This window comes from Pristiophorus japonicus, unplaced genomic scaffold (genome assembly GCF_044704955.1).
Source record: "Pristiophorus japonicus isolate sPriJap1 unplaced genomic scaffold, sPriJap1.hap1 HAP1_SCAFFOLD_42, whole genome shotgun sequence".
Lineage (NCBI taxonomy): Eukaryota > Metazoa > Chordata > Chondrichthyes > Pristiophoridae > Pristiophorus > Pristiophorus japonicus.
In genome coordinates, this window is record NW_027254090.1 from 2,167,226 (window position 1) to 2,189,415 (window position 22,190).

At 53.8% G+C, this 22,190-nt stretch overlaps 1 non-coding gene across 1 annotated transcript; it reads left to right on the forward strand.

The window, feature by feature from the left end:
- The first annotated feature begins 21,464 nt into the window (after window positions 1-21,464).
- trnav-cac (transfer RNA valine (anticodon CAC)) lies at window positions 21,465-21,537 on the forward strand. Its single transcript has one exon. It is a non-coding gene; the product is annotated as a tRNA-Val (tRNA).
- Window positions 21,538-22,190: the final 653 nt, after the last annotated feature.

Genomic DNA, 22,190 nt, shown 5'->3' on the forward strand with positions numbered 1-22,190 from the left:
TGGAGGAGGTGGGACCAGTACAAACCAGACGGTCTGCAGCTGGGCAGGACCGGAACCAATGTCCTGTTTGCTAGTGCGGTTGGGGAGGAGTTAAATTAATATGGGAGGGGGATTGGAACCAATGCAGGGAGGCAGAGGGAAAAAAATGGAGACAGAAACAAAAGACAGAAAGGAGATGAGTAAAAGTGGAGGGCAGAGAAACTCAAAACAATAATCAAAAAGGGCCACTGTACAGCAAAATTCTAAATGGTTAAAGTGTAATAAAAAGGCAAGCCTGAAAGCTCGGTGCCTCAATGCGAGGAGTATTTGAACGCAGGAGAGGGCTCTGAGCTAGTTAGTGTGGGTGAGAGCGCAGATGAACAGGATCCCAAGAAAGAATGCAAAAGGCAGGAGGCAACAGAGCAGAGTAGCACTGGGGTAAGTGTAAACCACAAGGTGATAGGAAGGGACAATATGTATGAATATAAAGGGCTGCAGGAGGGGTCCAAACTAAAAATCATGGTTTAAAAACTAGTATTAAACACTCTACCTAAACGCACGCAGCATTCAAAATAAAGTAAATGAGTTGACGGCACAAATGATGACAAATGGGTATGATTTGGTGGACATTACAGAAACTTGGTTGCAGGGTGGCGAAGACTGGGAATTAAACATACAGGGGTAGCTGACAATTCGGAAAGATCGACAAGAAGGGAAAGGAGGTGGGGTAGCTCTGTTAATAAAGGATGATATCAGGGCAGTTGTGAGAGATGATATTGGCTCTAATGAACAAGATGTTGAATCATTGTGGGTAGAGATTAGAGATAGTAATGGGAAAAAGTCACTGGTGGGCGTAGTTGATAAGCCCCAAAATAATAACTTGACGGTGGGGTGGGCAATAATCAAGGGAATAATGAAGGCATGTGAAAAAGGAACGGCAGAAATCATGGGGGATTTTAACCTACATATTGATTGGTCAAATCAAATCGCACGGGGCAGCCTGGAGGAGGAATTCATAGAATGCATACGGAATAGTTTTTTAGAACAATATGTTACAGAACCTACAAGGGAGCAAGCTATCTTCGATCTGGTCCTGTGCAATGAGACAGGAATAATAAACGATCTCCTAGTAAAAGATCCTCTCGGAATGAGTGATCACAGTATGGTTGAATTTGTAATACTGATTGAGGGTGAGGAAGTAGTGTCTCAAACGAGCGTACTATGCTGAAACAAAGGGGACTGCAGTGGGATGAGGGCAGACTTGACTAAAGTCGACTGGGAACACAGACTAAACGGTGGCACAATTGAGGAACAGCAGAGGACTTTTAAGGAGCTCTTTCATAGTGCACAACAAAAATATATTCCAGTGAAAAAGAAGGGCAGTAAGAGAAGGGATAACCTGCCGTGGATAACCAAGGAAATAAAGGAGAGTATCAAATTAAAAACCAATGCGTATAAGGTGGCCAAGTTTAGTGGGAAACTAGAAGATTGGGAAAATTTTAAACGCCAGCAAACAATGACTAAGAAAGCAACAAGGAAAGGAAAGATAGATTACGAAATTAAACTTGCGCAAAACATAAAAACAGATAGAAAAAGCTTTTGCCGATATAGAAAACGGCAAAGAGTGACTAAAGTAAATGTTGGTCCCTCAGAAGATGAGAACGGTGATTTAATAATGGGAAATGTGGAAATGGCTGAGATCTTAAACAATTATTTTGCTTCGGTCTTCACAGTGGAAGACACAAAAACCATATCAGCTATTGCTGTTCACAGGAATGTGGATAGGGAGGACCTTGAGACAATCACTATCACGAGGCGGGTAATCCTGGACAGGCTAATGGGACTCAAGGTAGACAAGTTCCCTGGTCCTGATGAAAGGCCTCACAGGGTATGAAAGAGATGGCGGAAGTTATAGCAGATGCATTCGTTATATTCTTCCAAAATTCTCTTGACTCTGAGGAGGGACCAGCGGATTGGAAAGCAGCTAATGTAACGCCTCTGTTTAAAAAAGGGAGCAGACAAAAAGCAGTTAACTATAGGCCGGTTAGTTTAACATCTGTCGTGGGGAAAATGCTTGAAACTATCATTAAGGAAGAAATAGCGGGACATCTAGATAGGCTTCGTGCAATCAAGCAGACACAGCATGGATTCATGATGGGGAAATCATGTTTAACTAATTTACTGGAATTCTTTGAGGATATAACGAGCATGGTGGATACAGGTGTACCGATGGATGTGGTGTATTTAGATTTGCAAAAGGCATTCGATAAGGTACCACACAAAAGGTTACTTCCGAAGATAGAGGTACGCGGAGTCAGAGGATATGTATTAGCATGGATCGAGAATTGGCTGGCGAACAGAAAGCAGAGAGTCGGGATAAATGGGTGCTTTTCAGGTTGGAAATCGGTGGTTAGTGGTGTGCCACACGGATCGGTGCTGGGACCACAACTGTTTGCAATATACATAGATGACCTGGAAGAGGGGACAGAGTGTAGTGTAACAATATTTGCAGGAGACACAATGATTAGAGGGAAAGCTGGTTGTGCTGAGGACACAGAGAGGCTGCAAAGAGATTTGGATAGGTTAAGCGAATGGGCTAAGGTTTGGCAGATGGAATACAATATCGGAAAGTGTGAGGTCATCCACCTTGGGAAAAAAAATAGTAAAAGGGAATATAATTTGAATGGGGAGAAATTACAACATGCTGCGGTGCAGAGGGACCTGGGGACCTTGTGCATGAAACTCTTTTAGGGAGTTAACAGAAAAACATTGAACCGTGCCCTCCGATCTGGGGGAAACACCAACATTTACAATGCCATTTTGGTTTTGCTTTTTTTTTTTGGCACAGAATCGAATTTTTTCTTCAAGTGCCCCCTATAAAAGGGGAGGGGGACTCTAAAAGCACCGGCAATTAAATCAAATTAACTTAAAAACATAAAATCAAATTAAAATTTGGTTGCCGGGCATGACGATGCACTCCAGTCCATCCGGTGCCCACCTCTCGCGGAAGGCCTCGAGCCTACTGGTGGACACCGCATGCTCCATCTCCAAGGACACCCTGGCGAGGATGTACGTGCGGAAGAGAGGCAGGCAGTCAGGTTGAACGATCCCCTCAACCCCCTGCTGCCTGGACCGGCTGATGGCACCCTTGGCCATGCCCACGATCAGTCCTACGAGGAGGCCCTCGAACCTACCCGCTCCCCTCCGCACAGGGTGCCCAAAGATCAGGAGTGTGGGACTGAAGTGCAGACAGAATTTCAGGAGCAGCCCCTTTAAATAATGAAACAGGGGCTGCAACCTCGTGCATTCCATAAAAACATGGAACACGGACTCTTCGAGACCGCAGAAATTGCTTAAAAACTTATTGCACGGCACTGCTCCGTGCACCACCCTCCAGACCAAATCCCCGATAAATACTGAGAGGACTCCCATGTAGAGTGCCCTTCATCGGGGACCCCCGCCTCCTCCGTTCGGCAAGATGGCACGCCATGGCGTGTCCGGACGGCAGGCGATGATGGCAAAGTTGAGAGTGTGCAGGAGCCGCCCGTACAGGAAACCCCTCCGCGCGGAACTGAAAGGCATGGAGGGGATTTCCCCGAGGCGACTCAAGTTGTGAGGCGCCGGCCCCCGGGGGAGGTTCCGGGGTTTGGCACCGATGAGGAATTCCGTCCGGATGGGGGTCAGTTCGGACGGGATCCCCGCACATGCTTGAGCCTCCTCGATGCACCAAACAGAGTCGGGGACCAGAGCTTTTTTTAGCGACTCAATGGCATCGGCCGCGTGGCGGACTTTGGCAGAATTCAGGCGCCGCGCCAGCGGGTCTGGCGCCATCCAGCCCGCTCCTCTGCCATCGAGAAGGTCCCTGACCCTGGTCACCTCACCAGGCACAGCACTCTCATCCGACCGCCACCTAAAAACTTGGTCGTGGAGGTATGGATTCCCGAGCAGCGGCTCCTGCAGGACGGACACCAATCCAGCCGGTGGAGAGCTGCGCTTGGTGGAGACTTTGTTCCAGACCCTGATGAGTTCCTTGTAAAAGACAGGCAGCTCCCCGAGGGCGGTCCTGACGCCCCCCACACTCACAAACAGGAGCTGCGTGTCGTAATTGAGGCCATGCTGCTGGCGGAAGAAATACATCGCCAGAGCACGCCACCTTGGAGGGGGCTCGACGTAAACGTATCTCTGTAGGGTGTGAGAACGGAAAGTCGCGAGCTGGGTGCTGACGCACACCAACGACTGACCGCACTCCCCAAGCGGGAGTCTCAAGACCGCCGCAGAGAACCAGTGCTTCCTGTTGTTCCAGAAGAAGTCCACCAGCTTCTTCTGCATCTTGGCGACAAACGCAGATGGAGGGGTCAAAGTGACGAGCCGTTACCGCAACATGGCGGCCACCAGCAAGTTTATGACTAGCGCTCGATCCCTGTAGGACAGCACTCGGAGCAGTCCTGTCCAGCGCCCTAGGCGAGCGGCGACCTTGGCCTCCAGCTCCTGCCAGTTCGCCGGCCAGGCTTCCTCGTCGGGGCTAAGGTAGACTCCCAGAAAAAGGAGATGGGTCGTGCTCCAGGCAAAAGGCCTGAGCTCCTCCGGCAGGGAGTCCACCCGCCACTGATCCACCAGGAGTCCAGAACATTTTTCCCAGTTGATTGTGGTGGAGGATGCGGCCGAGTAAATCTCCTGGCTCTCACGCATCCTCCGCAGGTGAGCGGGATCCTCTCCTGCGAGGAGCACATCATCGGCATAAGCCGAGAGGACGAACTCCACGCCCGGCCCTTGCAGAGCCAGTCCCGTCAACCTCGTCTGCAGGAGGCGCAGGAAAGGCTTCGCGCAGACGGCGTATAACTGGCCGGACATGGGGCATCCCTGGCGCACCCCTCTCCCAAAGGGAAGGGGCGCTATCAAGGACTCGTTAACCTTAATCAGACACTCCGTGGCGGCGTACAAAAGTCGGATCCAGGCGAAGAAATGCGTCCCGAACCCGAAAGCGCGCAGAGTTCCGAGCAGATAGTCGTGATCCCCCCTGTCGAACGCCTTCTCTTGGTCGACGGATAGGAAGGCGACCGACAGACCAGCCTCCTGGGAATAATGGATGAGGTCCTGGACCAGATGGATTTTATCGTGGATTGTCCGGCCCGGGACCGTGTAGGACTGGTCGGGGTGGATAATGTGGTCCAGCACGGCACCAAGGCGAGCAGACATCGCCCTGGCGAAGATCTTGAAGTCCGTGCTGAGGAGGGAGACCGGGTGCCAGTTCTTAAGGAGGCGGAGATCACCCTTCTTATGCAGCAGGACGATGACTGCCCTGCGCCAAGAGAGGGGCATCTCGACGTTCGCCAGACTTTCCCCAGGACCCGCGCGTAGTCGCCCCCCAGCACGTCCCAGAATGCCCTGTGGAACTCCATGGTCAGCCCGACCAGACCCGGGGATTTTCCCCTCGAGAGCCGGTCGAGGGCACCGGTCAGCTCTGCCAGGCTTAGCGGAGCTTCTAGATTTTCGGCGCCCACCGGGCTGACCTTCGGCAGGTCCTCCCACAAAACTCTACCTGCTTCCTCGCTGCACGGCACCGGAGAGAACAGGGCCCCGTAATATTCACGAGCCCTGTTGCTGACGCCCTCCGGATCCGAGACGAGAGTGCCGTCGTCGGCCAGCAGCGTCAAGAGCTGTTTACAGACACTCTGTCTTTTTTCCAGTGAGTAGAATAAGGGGTAGCCATGGTCCAGACCCGCAGGAACCGGATCCGCGATCTCACGAACGCGCCTCGGGACCCGACGAGCTGCAGGTCCTTCAGCGCGGCCTTCTTCGCTTCGTACACCGTCCGTAAGGGCCGGGTCCCCAACGATTTGACCGAGACGGGACTCTAGGTCGACCACCTCTTTTTCTAGGCGCCCTACCCTGGCCGCCCGCCTCTTGGTCGACCTCCTCGCGTACTCTTGACAGAAGACGTGGACGTGAGCCTTGCCCACGTCCCACCATAGCCTCAAGAAGGATAAGCTCCCCTGCTTGCTTCTCCAACCGGCCAAGAAACGACGGAACGAGTCCTGGAACCGCACGTCGTCCAGCAGCTGGTTGTTAAAATGCCAGTACGCGGACCCCGTACTCGCGCGGAGCGAAGCGATCTCTGCCCACACCAGGTGGTGGTCCGAACACGCCGGGACGCAGGAAACGTACGCCCGAGACACGGAAATGCGGTCGACTCTGGACCATCCTACTCCAGGCCTCACCCAAGTCAGGGCGCTGGAGTCGGGATGGAGATTTCGCCAGACGTCCACCAATCGAAGGAGCCGACCAGGTCCCTCAACTTCACCATCGCCGTCATGCACTGCGGGGCACCGGAGCGGTCCCTCGCCTCGAGGGTGCAGTTAAAATCCCCCCCGAGGAAAATGCAGTCGCCGACGTCGACGGAGCCAAGAAGAGCGGACACCTCTTCGAAGTAGCGCGTTTGCTGCGGGCCGGGCTGAGGGGCGTACACTTTCACGAGATGGAGCGGCACGTCCCCCAGGCGAACCGTTACGTGCAGCATGCGGCCTGGCACGGGCTCTTCGATCCCCAAGATCTCCGGCTGAAAATGTGGGGCCAGCAAGATGGCCACCCCACTAGAAATGGTGGTGAGGTGGCTCAGGCGGACCTCTCCTTGCCCTTCCAAGAGCCACATGGCTTTGTCTCCCGGAACGGTGTGGGTTTCTTGCAGGAAGCACACCGCATATTTCCCCTCCCGCAGGAGCGAAAAATTGTTAAATCTACGGCGTGCCTCTCTGCTGCCGTTGATGTTGAGGCTGGCTATCGTTATCTTCATGAATAGAGCATAGTGCAACCTCTACCTAACCTATTGTGTTGGGGGGAGTGGAGTCGTTTGTTGACCTCCACTCCTTCAGCAGCCCAGCGAGGAGCTTTTTGAGTCGGCACAGCTCAAGGCCTTGCGCCTTTGATAAGGGCCCGCCCGCGGCCATGGTTTTAGCGTCAGCGCGGACGGAAGTGACGAGCAACACCGGCTCAGACCATCTTTCCAGGGCCTGACGGGCTTGGTCGCGGCGACCCCGGCACTGGATCAAAAAGTCACGGAGTTCCTTTGCAGGAATGATGAGGGTCTCAGCGGCGGACGCGAGCAGATCCACTGCCTCACTGGCGATGGACTCGAGATCTTCTCACGCGTCCTCCACCGAGTCCCCGTCCCACCGGCCGGAGGTTGCCACTAGCAGCCAGCCCGTCGACCGCACGAGTTATGGCAAACGGCCCGGCCGCTCCATCCGGCGCTGGCTCTGCCCCGATCCACCCCCAGGATCGTCGGCAGAGGAATCCCCACTGGGCTCTTTTAAAATTGGTGCTGGGTCGGGAAGCGACAGCGGAAGGGGTTCCTCTTCCGCCCCAGGAGCCGGGGAACACGGAGAGACCTGGTTTAGGAAATTCTCCAGGTCCACCAAGTCCCTCAGCTCCAAAGTAGGGGGCGAGGGTTGTTGTTCTTCCCCTCCCCGCCGCCACCCACCGGCCCAGCGTGTGGATGTATATTAGAATTGACTGCAGTGTCAATTTCTGCCGAGTCGAGCAAGTCCCGGGGGAAGTTGGGTATTGGCTGGGCGGCCTCACGTTCGGCATTTTCGGCGCCGCCCGCCTCAGTCCCCGGGACGCTCGACCCGGCGGCTACGCATTCTTCCGCTGGCCCCACGTCCCCCACGACAGGCAGATCTTCCACGCCATTCCCGGGATGCAGCGGCTGGGCAGCCTCGACTGCCTCCCCCTCCTCGGGGACAGATTCCTCTCGCCTACAGTGCAGCTTGGGGGCGCTGGTGGGGGACGCGGGACACGCGGCGGGCACCGCCTCCTCCGCGGAGGGATGCTGTTCGCCCTCCGCCTCATTGGGGCGGTGCGTCCTTTTGTTCCTGGGGGTGCGCGGAGGCAGGGAGACCTCCATGTCTGCCGGGCCTCCCGCTCCGCCCCCCCCTTTTCCTTATCTTGCCCTCGCCCGGGCCCCTCTGCGGTATTGGTCAAGGGCTCGGGCACGGGCTCAGGGCACCCCGCGCTCGCCGGTGACTGGGTTGGGCTGTGCACGGTGGTCAAACTTTCTGGCGCACTGATGGGACCCGCCTCTAGATATCTCGTCTTCTTCCGCGCCTTCTTTTCAATCGGACGCTCTCCCTCCCCCGCGCCGGAGGCCGGGAAAACAAAGGACCCCGACGATGCCCGCGCACCTATGGCTCCCGGCACGCGGACGCAACTAGTGGGAGGGGTGGCGGCGTCGCCAGCCTTGGCCGCCTTCGGTGGTTTGGCGGCCTTGGAGGCGGGGCAGTTCTTGCAAACGTGCCCCACCTCTCTGCAGGCATGGCACCGCACGCCATCCGACGTCCAGAAGACGCGGCAGGCAGTCCCCTCGTGCACCACTTTAAAATAGCCCCCCGTCGTCTCCTCCTGCGCCAGGCGGACAAAGAGCTGGCGGCGGAAGGAGAACACATGGCGCAGGCTGCTCTCCGTGAGGCCGAGCAGTATGGGGTTGATCCCCGATCTTACCTCCCCCAGTTGTTGTCGGTGAGGGAGGAGGAGCTCAGTGGGAACAAAGGGCGGGACGTTAGATATGATGACTCTCTGTGCGGTGGCCTCGAGAGGGTCCACCGGCAGGAAACTCCCGCCCACCGTGAGCCCCATTTCAAGGGCCAGGGACACCGCCCGCTCCGACCCCAGGAAGAACACGGCCTTCCCAGACATCTTGGAGGCTGCGACAATGGCTGAGGAGCCGACTACCCCAGCCATCGCCCGCACGCACTCCTCGATGCTCATTGTGGGGTGATTGTTGCTCGTGACCCCGTGTTTTCTCGTAATCAATCTGAAAGGTGGCAGGGTAGCAGGAGGCGTAGGACGTGCCGTAGATGTCGACGCCGCCTGCGCATATGTCTTTGCTGGCCCTGACACCGGCGTGGATGGGGTCGCCATCATGGGGTCCCTTTAAGGGCTACACCCACCCCAAAGTCACAGGACTTAATGGTCTTAATTGGCCTCGTTCAAAAGACTGAGCAGAGGAGCTCTTAACGAGGCACACCTCTCCCCTAGTTGAAAATTGGGGAGGGGCCTTGCTCCCTCTGCTCAGTTGTCTTAATTGTTTTATTTTTTTTTTCCAATCAATTTGGGAGGAAGGGCTCTCAGAGAGAGAGGGGAGAAACAGAGAGTAACAGAGAAAGAGAGAGGGGGGTGGGAAGCGGGGGGGGGGAATCTGCGAGGGCAGGTCTCCCCTCGCAGCTCTGGGTGGGTGCAATCCCCAGATGGCAAAACAAAAATAGTCTTTGGGGTGGTCTTCGGGTGAGGGGAGAAGATGTCTTCACCTGGTGCAGCTGGAGCCACACAGGCACACACTCCCAACAATGTTAATTACGGTGGATTAATTGTTTCTTCAGTCTGGTAGCTCCAGCTATCCCAGGCTCGGCAATGGGGAAGTGGTGCTTCAAAGTTTGTGGGGCCTTGTTGTAAGCAAGACCCCCACACACACTTCCACACACACACACACACACCCCGCGATGTTCCGGCCTCCGACTGGTATTCTTTCCTACACCCACCGATACAACAAAGTCTTTTAGGGACTGCACCAATACACCCACCTGTAGAATGGGATAGTCTCCCTCCTTCCACACTGGATGTTGTTGTTGGTCTTTCCTCCTCTCTCCAACTCGTTGTAGAAATGGTAATGTTGTTCAAGTTTTCTGCTTTTTCCTCCTCTCCCTCTGGGTGAAAGTTGGTAGTGAAGCCCCTTCCTTCCTTCTCTTCCTGGGCTGATTCACAATTCCAGCCAGGAGCTACAACAGGAGCTGCTCTCCTCACTGCTCACTCAGTCAACTGAGCAGGACACGCCTCCAAAGCTCCACGATTGGTCCTTGTGCAGGAAAATCTTTTTGGGAGTAAACAAAAAACATTAAACCGTGCCCCCACCGATCTGGGGGAAACACCAAACATTTACAGGCCCTTTTATTTTTTTTGTGGTATTTTTGGGTTTTTTGGGGGGGCACAAAAACATATCCTTTCTCCAAGTGCCCCCTATAAAAGGGGAGGGGACATTAAAAGCACCGGCAATTAAAACAAATTAAATTAAAAAGATAACATCCAATTAAAATGTTGTTGCCGGGCGTGATGATGCTCTCCAGTCCCTCTGGTGCCCACCTCTCGCGGAAGGCCACGAGCGTACCAGTGGATACCGCGTGCTCCATCTCCAGGGACACCCTGGACCGGATGTATGTGCGGAAGAGAGGAAGCCAGCCTGGCTGAACGACCCCCTCGACCGACCACTGTCTGGACCGGCTGATGGCACCCTTGGCCGTGCCCAGGAGCAGTCCTATGAGGAGGCCTTCGGAACTGCCCGCTCCCCTCCGCACAGGGTGCCCAAAGATCAGGAGTGTGGGACTGAAGTGCAGCCAGAATTTCAGTAGCAGCCCCTGTAGATAGCAAAACAGGGGCTGCAACCTCGTGCACTCAATAAAAACATGGAACACGGACTCTTCAAGACCGCAGAAATTGCAGGCGGCCTGGGAGCCCGTGAACCGGCTTAAACATTTATTGCACGGCATTGCTCCGTGCACCACCCTCCAGGCCAAGTACCTGACAAATAGTGGGAGGACCCCTGCGTAGAGCGCCCTCCACCGGGGACCCCCGCCTCCTCCGGACGGCAAGATGGTACGCCATGGCGTGTCCGGACGGCAGGCGAGGATGGCAAAGTTGAGAGTGTGCAGGAGCAGCCCTTACAGGAAACCCCTCCGTGCGGAGCTGAAAGGCACGGAGGGGATTTCCCCGAGGCGGCTCAAGTTATGAGGCGCCGGCCGCCGAGGGAGGTTCCGGGGTTTGGCGCCGATGAGGAATTCCGTCCGGACGGGGGTCAGTTCGGATGGGATCTCCCCACGTGCTTGAGCCTCCTCGATGCACCTAACGGAGTCGGGGCCCAGAGCTCTTTGTAGCGACTCGATGGCATCGGCAGCATGGCGGACGTTGGCAGAATTTAGGCGCCGCGCCAGCGTGTCTGCCGCCATCCAGCCCGCTCCTCCGCCATCGAGCAGGTCCCTGACCCTGGTCACCTCACCAGCCACAGCCCTCTCGTCCGACCGCCACAAAAAACCTCGGTCGTGGAGGTACGGATTCCCGAGCAGCGGCTCCTGCAGGAGGCCGCCACTCCAGCCGGTGGAGAGCTGCGCTTGGTGGAGACTTTGTTCCAGACCCTGATGAGTTCCTTATAAAATACATGCAGCTCCCAGAGGGCGGTCCTGACGCCACCCACACTCACAAACAGAAGCTGCGTGTCGTAGTTGAGGCCGTGCTGCTGGCGGAATAACTACATCGCCAGAGCACGCCACCTAGGAGGGGGCTCAAAGTAAAGGTATCTCTGCAGGGTCTGAAGATGGAAAGTCGCGATCTGGGTGTTGATGCACACCAACGACTGACCGCCAACCTCAAATCCGCGGCAGAGACCCACTACTTCCTGTTGTTCCAGAAGAAGTCCACCAGCTTCTTCTGTATCTTGGCGACAAACGCAGGGGGAAGGGTCAAAGTGACCAGCTGGTACCACAACATGGCGGCCACCAGCTGATTTATGACTAGCGCTCGACCCCTGTAGGACAGCACTCGGAGCAGTCCTGTCCTGCGCCCTAGACGAGCGGTGACCTTGGCCTCCAGCTCCTGCCAGTTCGCCAGCCAGGCTTCCTCGTCGGGGCTAAGGTAGACTCCCAGATAGAGGAGATGGGTCGTGCTCCAGGCAAAAGGCCTGAGCTCCTCCGGCAGGAAGTCCACCCGCCATTGACCCACCAGGAGTCCGGAACATTTTTCCCAGTTGATTCTGGCGGAGGATGCGTCCGAGTAAATCTACTGGCACTCACGCATCCTCCGCAGGTCAGCGGGATCCTCTACCGCGAGGAGCACATCATCCGCGTAAACCAAGAGGACGACCTCCACGCCCGGCCCTTGCAGAGCCAGTCCCGTCAACCTCGTCCACAGGAGGCGCAGGAAAGGCTCCACGCAGACGGCGTATTACTGGCCGGACATGGGGCATCCCAGGCGCACCCCTCTCCATAAGCGAAGGGGCGCCGTCAAGGACCCGTTAACCTTAATCAGACACTCCGCGGCGGTGTACAAAATTCGGATCCGGGCGACGAAATGCGTCCCGAACGCGAAAGCACGCAGAGTTCCGAGCAGATAGTAGTGATCCACACTGTCGAACGCATTCTCTTGGTCGAGGGATAGGAAGGCGACCGACAGACCAGCCTCCTGGGAATAATGGATGAGGTCCCGGACCAGATGGATGTTATCGTGGATTGTCCGGCCCTGGACCGTGTAGGACTGGTCGGGGTGGATCATGTGGTCCAGCACAGCACCAAGGCGAGCAGACATCATCCTAGCGAAGATTTTGTAGTCCGTGCTGAGGAGGGAGACCGGGTGCCAGTTCTTAAGGAGGCGGAGATCGCCCTTCTTTGGCAGCAGGACGATGACTGCCCTGCGCCAAGAGAGGGGCATCTCCCCGGTCGCCAGACTTTCCCCCAGGACACGCTCGTAGTCGCCACCTGACTCCACGGTCAGCACGTCCAGCCCCGGGGATTTTCCCCTCGAGAGCCGGTCGAGGGCGCCAGTTAGCTCCGCCAGGCTTAGCGGAGCTTCCAGATTTTCGGCGCCCTCCGGGCCGACCTTCAGCAGGTCCTCCCACAAAACTTTACGCGCTTCCTCGCTGGACGGCTCCGGAGAGAACAGAGCCCCGTAATATTCACGGGCCCTGTTCTTGACGCCCTCCGGATCCGAGACGAGAGAGCCGTCGTCGGCCAGCATCGTCAAGAGCTGCTTACGGACACCCTGTCTTTTTTCCAGCGAGTAGAAGAAGGGGGAGCCACGGTCCAGATCCCGCAGGAATCGGATCCGCGACCTCACGAACGCGACTCTGGACCCGACGAGCTGCAGGTCGTTCAGCACTGCTATCTTCGCTTGGTACACCGTCCGTAAGGGCCGGATCCCCAACGACTTGACCGAGACGGGACTCTAGGTTGAGCAGCTCTTTTTCTAGACGCCCGCCCCTGGCCGCCCGCCTCTTTGTCGACCCTCTCGCGTACTCTTGACAGAAGACGCGTACGTGAGCCTTGCCCACGTCCCACCATAACTCAAGGAGGGGAAGCCCCCCTGCTTCCTTCTCCAGTCGGCCCAGAAACGACGGAACGAGTCCTGGAGCCACACGTCCTCCAGCAGCTGGTTGTTAAAATGCCAGTACGCGGACCCAGTCCTCGCACGGAGCGAAGCGAGCTCCGCCAACACCAGGTGGTGGTCCGAACACGCCGGGACGCAGGAAACGTACGCCCGAAACAAAGGACCCGACCAGGTCCCTCAACTTCTCCATCGCCGTCATGCACTGCGGGGCACCGGAGCTGTCCCTCGCCTCGAGAGTGCAGTTAAAATCCCCCCCCCGAGGACAATGCAGTCGCCGACGTCAACGGAGCCAAGAGCGGACAACTCTTCGAAGAAGCGCGTTTGCTGCAGGCCGGGCTGAGGGGCATACACGTTCACGAGATGGAGCGGCACGTCCCCCAGGCGAACCGTTACGTACAGCAAGCGGCCTGGCACGGGCTCCTCGACCCCCAAGATCTCCGGCTGAAAATGCGGGGCCAGCAAAATGGCCACCCCACTAGAAGTGGTGGTGAGGTGGCTCATGCGGTGCTCACATTGCCATTCCAGGAGACACGTGGCTTCGTCTCCCGGAACGGTGTGGGTTTCTTGCAGGAAGCACACCACATATTTCCCCTCCCGCAGGATCGAAAAATTGTTAAATCTACGGCGTGCCTCTCTGCTGCCGTTGATGTTGATGCTGGCTATGGTAATATTCATGACAAAAGCATACTGCAACCTCTACCTAACCTATTGTGGTGGGGAGAGTGGAGTCGTTTGTTGACCTCCCCTCCTTCAGCAGCCCAGCGAGGAACTTTTGATAAGGGCCCGCCCGCGGCCATGGTTTTAGCGGCGGCGCGGACGGAAGCGACGAGCAACACCGGCTCAGACCATCTTTCCAGGACCAGACGGGCTTGGTCGCGGCGACCCCGGCACTGGACCAAAAAGTCCCGGAGTTCCTTTGCAGGAATGAGGAGGGTCTCAGCGGCGGACGCGAGCAGATCCACCACCTCACTGGCGCTGGACTCGAGATATTCTCACGCGTCCTCCACCGAGTCCCCGTCCCCCTCCGGGAGGTTGCCGCTAGCAGCCGGTCCGTCGACCGCACGAGTTACGGCAAACGGCCAGGCCGCTCCATCCGGCCCTGGCTCCGCCACGATCCCACCCCCAGGATCGTCAGCAGAAGAGTCCCCACTGTGCTCTTTTAAAACTGGTGCTGGGTCGGGAAGCGACAGCGGAATGGGTTCCTCCTCCTCCCCAGGAGCCGGGGAACACGGAGAGACCCGGTTTAGGAAATTCTCCAGGACCACCAAGTCCCTCAGCTCCAAAATAAGGGGCGAGGGTTGCTGTTCTTCCCCCTCCCCGCCGCCAACACCCGGCCCAGCATGTACAGAATCATTAAAATTCAAAATTTCCGTTTGTGCCGAGTCGAGCAAGTCCCGGGGGAAGTCGGTTATTGGCTGGACGGGCTCAGGTGCGGCCTTTTCGGCCCCGCCCGCCTCAGTCCCCGGAACGTTCGGCCCGGCGCCAATGCATTCCTCCGCTGGCCCCACGCCACCAACGACAGGCAGATCTTTCACGCCATCCCCGGGAGGCAGAGGCTGGGCAGCTTCGACTGCCTCACGCTCTCCGGGGACAGATTCCTTGTGCCACGGCGCAGTTTGGGGGCGCCGGTGCTGGACGCGGCACACGCGGCGGGCACTGATTCCTCCACGGAGGGATGTTGTTGCCCCTCAACGTCATTGGAGTGGCGCCTCCTTTTTTTTCCTGGGGGTGCGCGGAGGCAGGTAGACCCCCATGTCTGCCGGTCCTCCCGCTCTACCCCCCCCCTTTTCCTTTTCTTGCCCGCGACCGGGCCCCTCTGTAGTATTGTTCAAGGGCTCGGGCACGGGCTCAGGGCCGCCCGCACTCGCCGATGACTGGGTTGAGCCGAGCGCGGTAAACAAGTTGTTTGGCGCTACGAGGGGACCCACCTTTATATGTTTCACCTGTTCCGTGCCCTCTTTCCAGTCGGACGCTCTCCCTCCCCCCCGCCGGAGGCCGTGAAAACAAAGGCCTCCGACGATGCCCGTGCCCCTACGGCTCCTGGCACGCGGACGCAACTACGGGGAGGGGTGGCGACGCGCCAGCCTTGGCCGCCCTCGGTGGTTTGGCGGCCTTGGAGGCGGGGCAGTTCTTACGAACATGCCCTACCTCCCTACAGGCATGGCACCGCACGCCGTCCGACGTCCAGAAGACGTGGTAGGCAGTCCCCTCGTGCACCACATTAAAATGCCCTTCCGTCGTCTCCTCCCGCGCCAGCCGGACAAAAAGCTGGCGGCGGAAGGAGAACACGGGGCGCAGGCTGTTCTCTATGAGGCCGAGCGATATGGGGTTAATCCCCGACCTTACCTCCGCCAGTTGGTGTCGGTGAGGGAGGAGGAGCTCAGCGCGAACAAAGGGCGGGACGTTCGATATGATGAACCTCTGCGCTGTGGCCTCGAGAGGGTCCACCGGCAGGAAACTCCCGCCCAACGTGAGCCCCTTTTCGTGGGCCCGGGACACCGCCCGCTCCGACCCCAGGAAGAACACGGCCTTCCCAGACACCTTGGAGGCTGCGACAATGGCCTAGTAGCCGACTACCCCAGCCATCGCCCGCACGCACTCCTCGATGCTCATTGTGGGGTGAGTGTAGGTCTTGACCCGTGTTTCTTAGTTATAAGTCTGAATGGTGTCAGGGCAGCAGGTGGCGCAGGAGGTGCCGTGGATGTGGATGCCGCCTGCGCATAAATCCTAGCTGGCCCTGACACCGGCGTAGATGGGGTCGCCATCACGTGGTCCCTTTAAGGGCTACACCCACCCCAAAGTCACAGGCCTTAATGGTCTTTAAATTGCCTCGTTTATCGACTGAGCAGAGGAGCTCTTAACAAGGCACACCTCTCCCGTATTTCGCAATTGGGGAGGGGCCTTGCTCCCTCTGCTCAGTTGTCTTAATTCTTTTATATTTTTCCAATCAATTTGGGAGGAATGGCTCTCAGAGAGAGTGGGGAGAAACAGAGAGTAACAGAGAAAGAGAGTGGGGGGTGGGAAGGGGGGAAACTGCGATGGCAGGTCTCCCCTCGCAGCTGTGGGTGGGTGCAATCCCCAGATGGCAAACAAAAATAGTCTTTCGGGTGGTCATCGGGTGAGGGGAGAAGTTGTCTTCACCTGGTGCAGCGGGAGCCACACAGGCAGACACTCCCAACGATGTTCAATAGGGTTATTAAAGCTTCTTTAGCCAGGTAGCTCCAGCTATCCCAGGCTAGGCAATGGGGGAGGGGTGCTTCAATTGTGTGTGGGGCTTAGTTGTAAGCAAGGCCCCCACACACACTTCCACACACACACACCACCCGCGATGTTCCGGCCCCCGACTTGTCTGCTTTCCTCCCCCCACCGATACAACAACGTCTTTTAGGGACTGCACCAATACACCCACCTGTAGAATGGTAGAGTCTCACTCCTTCCACACTGGATGTTGTTGTTGGTCTTTCCACCTCTCTCCAACTCTTTGTAGAAATGTTAAAGTTGTTCAATTTTTCTGCTTTTTCCTCCTCTCCCTCTGGGTGAAAGTTGGTGGTGAAGCCCCTTCCTTCCTTCCTTCTCTTCCTGGGCTGATTCACAGGCCCAGCTGGGAGCAACAACAGGAGCTGCTCTCCTCACTGCTCACTCAGCCAACTGAGCAGGACACGCCTCCAAATCTCCACGATTGGTCGTTGTGCATGAATCCCAAAAAGTTAGTTTGCAGGTGCAGCAGGTAATCAGGAAGGCGAATGAAATGTCCGCCTTCATTGCGAGAGTGATGGAGTACAAAAGCAGGGAGGTCCTGTTGCAACTGTATAGGGTATTGGTGAGGCCGCACCTGGAGTACTGCGTGCAGTTTTGGTCAACTTACTTAAGGAAGAATATACTGGCTTTGGAGGGGATAAAGAGACGATTCACTCGGCTTATTCCGCAGATGAGGGGGTTAGTTTATGATGATAGATTGAGTAGACTGGGTCTTTACTCGTTGGAGTTCTGAATGATGAGGGGTGATTTCATAGAAACATTTAAAATAATGAAAGGACTAGACAAGATCGAGGCAGACAGGTTGTTTCCACTGGTAGGGGAGTCATTATCGGAGCATTTGAAGGTATAAAAAAGGGAGCCCAAAGCCTCAAAAACTGGAACTTCTGCCAGAGCGTCGAAGTCATGCTGTAGGTGCCTGGGACAACACATTGCTCAAAGTTGTCCACACGTGAAGGCAGAGTGTTTCTTCTACAGAAAGACTGGGCATCTTGCGAAGGCATGCCGACTGAAGGGTAAACCTGTTTTTAAAACTATGAGCCCAGCGTTCAAAGCTATGAGTAGAAATCTCAAGAGACTACATAGTATGGAAGAACAACTACAGGACGAAGAGATCTTAGAGTTACACATCATCAGGAACAGGATGTTAACGGACAGCGATTCGGAAAGCATCAAAATCCACATCGATGTTGCGGGATTCAAGATGCCAATGGAAATTAACACGGGTGCATCCGTGAGTGTAATACCGGAGTCACTGTACTCCGACAAATTGCGTGATTTCCAACTGGAGAAATCCAAGATAGTCTGCGAGGCTACTCGGGAGAGTAAATTCCTGTGGTAGGTCGTATCACTGTACCGATCGGTGAAATATAAAGATCAATTTCAGAACTTGCCTCTAATAGTAGTGAAAGGAGACAAGTCTGCCTTACAAGGAAGAAATTGATTATGCTCACTGAAGATGGATTGGAGTAAGCTTTTCTGTGTGGAAGCGAAATTTTCATCAATGGATGAGGTCATCAAGAAGTATCCAAAGTTGTTCTGCGAAACGGGCAGTCCGATCCAAGGCTTCAAGGCGAGTGTCAGGGTACAGAAGGACGCTAGATTGGTTTACTACAAGCCCCGTTCCGTACCATATGCACTCAAGGAGAAAGTTGAGCAAGAACTCAAAAAACTAGAAGGTGTTAACCGTTACACTGCGAAAACATCTCCACTTTCAGCACCAGATTACCAAAATTAATCCCAATGAGATCGGGAGAATAGTTCCTCACATGATCAGGGCAAAATATATGATTGTCGTTCCACAAAAGAATGAACAAACTTCAGCACCAGGTCAGACGGAAATGTGAAGCGAGCAGGTCGACTGCTGAATCGCACTTTTAAGCAGTTGTTGGTGACGAAACAAATGGGTTCTGCCGAATGATTAAATATAAGAAATAGGATTCGAACCCTATCTCGAGAGGAGATAGTGACCTGAGCACAACACCTTAGACCACTCAATCATCCTGACTATCAAGTACTATGTCTGGCCACCTGCAGGTTGATTTTGAACTTTTGTGTCCAGTCACATGAAATAAATGTGTGCAGCAGGCGGATCTCTGCCTGACACCGGGGAAACAGTGAGACAGACCATGGAGCAAGGATCTGGTTATTGCTAAACATCAAATTAAATATTTTTTCTGGAAGAATAACATTGAAACAAAATGTGATCCTGACACCCAGAAAGAAGTGTAAAGGCAAAATGTTAAATGCTGCATTCCTTTCTGCAACATATTCCTTTCACAAACATTTCTCTGAACAAAACGGCACAAAACAAAAATGTTCCTTTCAAAGTCATTAAAATCCCGAATTTCCGTGTCCCGCGAATCTCCTGGATCAGATGCCTCTAGTTTTGCCGACTCAATCCATATCCCTTTGCTCCAAGGTCTGTCTCCCTGTTTCCCCGGTGTCAGGCAGAGATCCGCCTGCTGCCCTCATTTATTTCACACTCTATGAATCTCTACAATATTCCAACAGCAGCCATGGTTGTGTGAAGGTTTGTATTCTGTTACACGTCGCCAATTGTTGTGAAAAGAAGAACTCCACGAGGCTGAGTACTGAGAGCTAATCTTAGTGTGATCTTAGTCTTATTTATTACAATTCCAGAGTGCCTGAACAACATGGCAGCCAACCTTTTATACTGGCCCTGTACGTATGGGCAGGTGACCAATAGGACTCCAACAGTCGCGCCCTCTGGTGGCAAGTATTACATAGTTACATACATCACATAATTGATATCGTTAAGAAGTTATAATTCCAATGAATGCCTGAATCGTGCGAAAGGAGCCTGTTTGTAGGACAAGGCTACATATCACGAAGGAGTGTAGTTAGATGACAAGGGAAGTGATACTCTGATTATAAGTTTGGAGAATAAAAAGAGTAAATGCTGCAATCACTGAGCAGGCCAGGCAGCATCTGTGGAGAGAGAAACAGTGTTAACGTTTCAGGTTAATGACCTTCCATCAGAAGTTGGGCTGTTGTGTTAGGTAATACTATTAAAAGTTTCAATTGTCACGTAGCAGGGGTAAGGAAAATATATAAAATGTTGCATTTGGAACAGATAGTTCAGAATCCGATTAATGTTTGATCAATTTGTACACCGAGCTGGGAACTGTAACGTGTTTGAGTTCTTCGGCTAACATTTGCAAGGTTTGGGTGTAAGTACAGTTGTTAGTGTATGTTTAATTATTGTCTGCTTAATAACTCTGACATTTAATGTTGCGGACCCTATTCCTGCACTGCGCGTGTTCCAGCTCTGTTTGGAGCACCGATCGCTTCAATCTGTCGCTTACAGGGACAGTTGGATTCATCGTTTCTTTGTTTGGTGAAATTTCAAAGATTGAAAGCGGCGCACATCAACCAGGTCACCTACTCACAAACCGCTACTCACTGCTTCCGTGAGATGGAAGCCCAGTTGCTGTTTCAAGCTTGAATGCAGGTACAAGCAGAACTCATTCAGAGAAAGTCCAAGTCCCTGAGATACCTGATTCTTTGCACAGAACTCCATCGCAAAGAGTGGGGTGATTTGGGCACACCTTTTCCCACACTACAACACTTCAAACATAACTCAACGGCTGCAAAGCGCTTTGGGGCGTCATGAGTTCCTGAAAGGTGTTGCAGAAATGCAAGTCCTTCTTTGCAAAAGTTCGATGCAATTTCAAAATTCATAGCTAAACTGAGGGCTCGTCAGAGATCTGAACCCGGGACCTCTCGCAAATGTCAAGTAACAACCCCAAAGCGAACACCATACCCCTAAGCCAACGAGTCAACTAATTGACAAATGTGGAGCTCAGGTGTAACCATTATTGAAGCATTTTTAGTGTGTTGCTATTCTTGATCGGAGGAGCACATGGGACGGAATCAGTGACTTTGCTTTTTCGACCTGTCTTCTGAAGCACCGCGCGGTCGCACTCCGACAGTCAATCTGCTGTTGGGACGTTAGTGTCTTCAGGCTCCGGGTGGCCAACAGGCGCCTGGCTGCAATGAGCGATTAAATCCAGCGTTAGCCAGAAGCCCGGAGTGCTCAGTCAGTCGAACATGAAAAACTTAATTACAGAGTCGTGGGTTTGAGCCCCATGTTGGGCGATTGCATTTATTTTAATTTAATATTGCTTTCATCGAGAATCATCATTAATGAACCCACAATCTTCTTTTGCACAATTAAAGAAATGCTAATTTAGGAATTCCATAATTGAATCATTTCTACTGTGCTCTGCAAGTGAACTCTGAAACCATAAACCATTTTACACACTGTGCTTCCGGGGTCTGGGTCAAAATGTTAATTGCTGGTAACATCAACAGGAGACTGGGGAAACAGTGAGACTGACTTTAGAGCAAGTGTCTGGTTATTGTGAAACACCAAAGAAAATAGCAATTCTGGAAGAATAACCTCGAAACGAAATGTGAGCTGACACCCAGAAAGAAATGTTGAGGCAGAAGGTTAAATGCTGCATCCCGTTCTGCAAAAAATTCCTTTCACAAATATTTCAATGACCGAAACGACACAAAACAAAAATGTTCCTTTCAAAGTCATTAAACACCCGATTTTCTGCACCCCGCGAATCTCCTGAATCAGGTGCCTCTAGTTTTGCCGATTCAATCCATGTCCCTTTGCAATGTTGTGCTCCCACCCACACTATCAAAATGTGCCACTAACTTATCGAATCATGGAATGATTACAGCACGGAAGGCCATTCGGCCTATCGAGCCCGTGCCGACTCTCAGCGAGTCACACTCCCCCGCCCTTCCCCCGTAGCCCTGCAATTGTTTTTCCTTCAGACACTTATACAACTCCCGTCTGAAAGATAAGATTGAGTCTTCCTCCACCGCCCTTTCAAGCCGTGCATTCCAGATGCTCAACACTCGCTGCTAAATGGCCATCTACTGTTCCGATGTGTAAAGTCTGGGAAACACGAGATCATTTCCTGCCACACTCACAGCCTTCCTAAATATAGCACCATCATTCTCTTCTCGTAAAACCAGCTCCTGAAGTATCGGCCAGCTGTGTAGGTTAAAGCTCTGGTTATATTCCTGAGATTACTTGAAGACACCGCGTTTCTGCAGTGTAGCTGTTATCACGTTTGCTTCACACGCGAAAGGTCCCCGGTTCGAGCCCGGGCAGAAACATTATTTTGGAGACTATTTTTGGTGTGAAATAAATTGAACAAAAGTCGCCCCAGGTTCCTTGTCGCATGAGCACTGAACATTTTAAATCAGTCTCCTAAATGCAGAGTGTGTAAAGTCAGATCGGGGAGAAAACGTCATCAATGATTTAAAATCCTTGAATGATTAAAGTTCAGTTATTGAAGTTTCCACTGACCCTCAGTAACAATTCTACAAAACAACGCTGTCGGTGAATGAATGGGGAATAAAACAAATAATCTGCACCCACCCCCATCCCCCGACACACAGTTTAATTCGCTGCATGTCATTATTTTAAAGATTTTGAATGAAAGAGTTACCTTCTGAATCCGGGCTCCCTCTGTGAGCGCCGCACCACTAAATGAGCAGGAAACACATTAAAGAGTTTACCACAATTGCTGACATTTCTTAGCATTTTTCTTGTGTTTTTTCAGCTCTTCGTCCTTTTTAGCTCCTGACTGCGGATATTGCCGTGATTAAACCTGAACACTATGCAATGTCTCACAGCCCCTGTCTCGGTTAATACCTGCAGATCTAAGCCGCATTTCAAACCCAAAAACAACTCATTAGTTATTCGCTCTTCCCAGTTCCAGAGCTCAGAGGGTTATTGTTCATCCATGGGATGCAAGCTCCCTCGG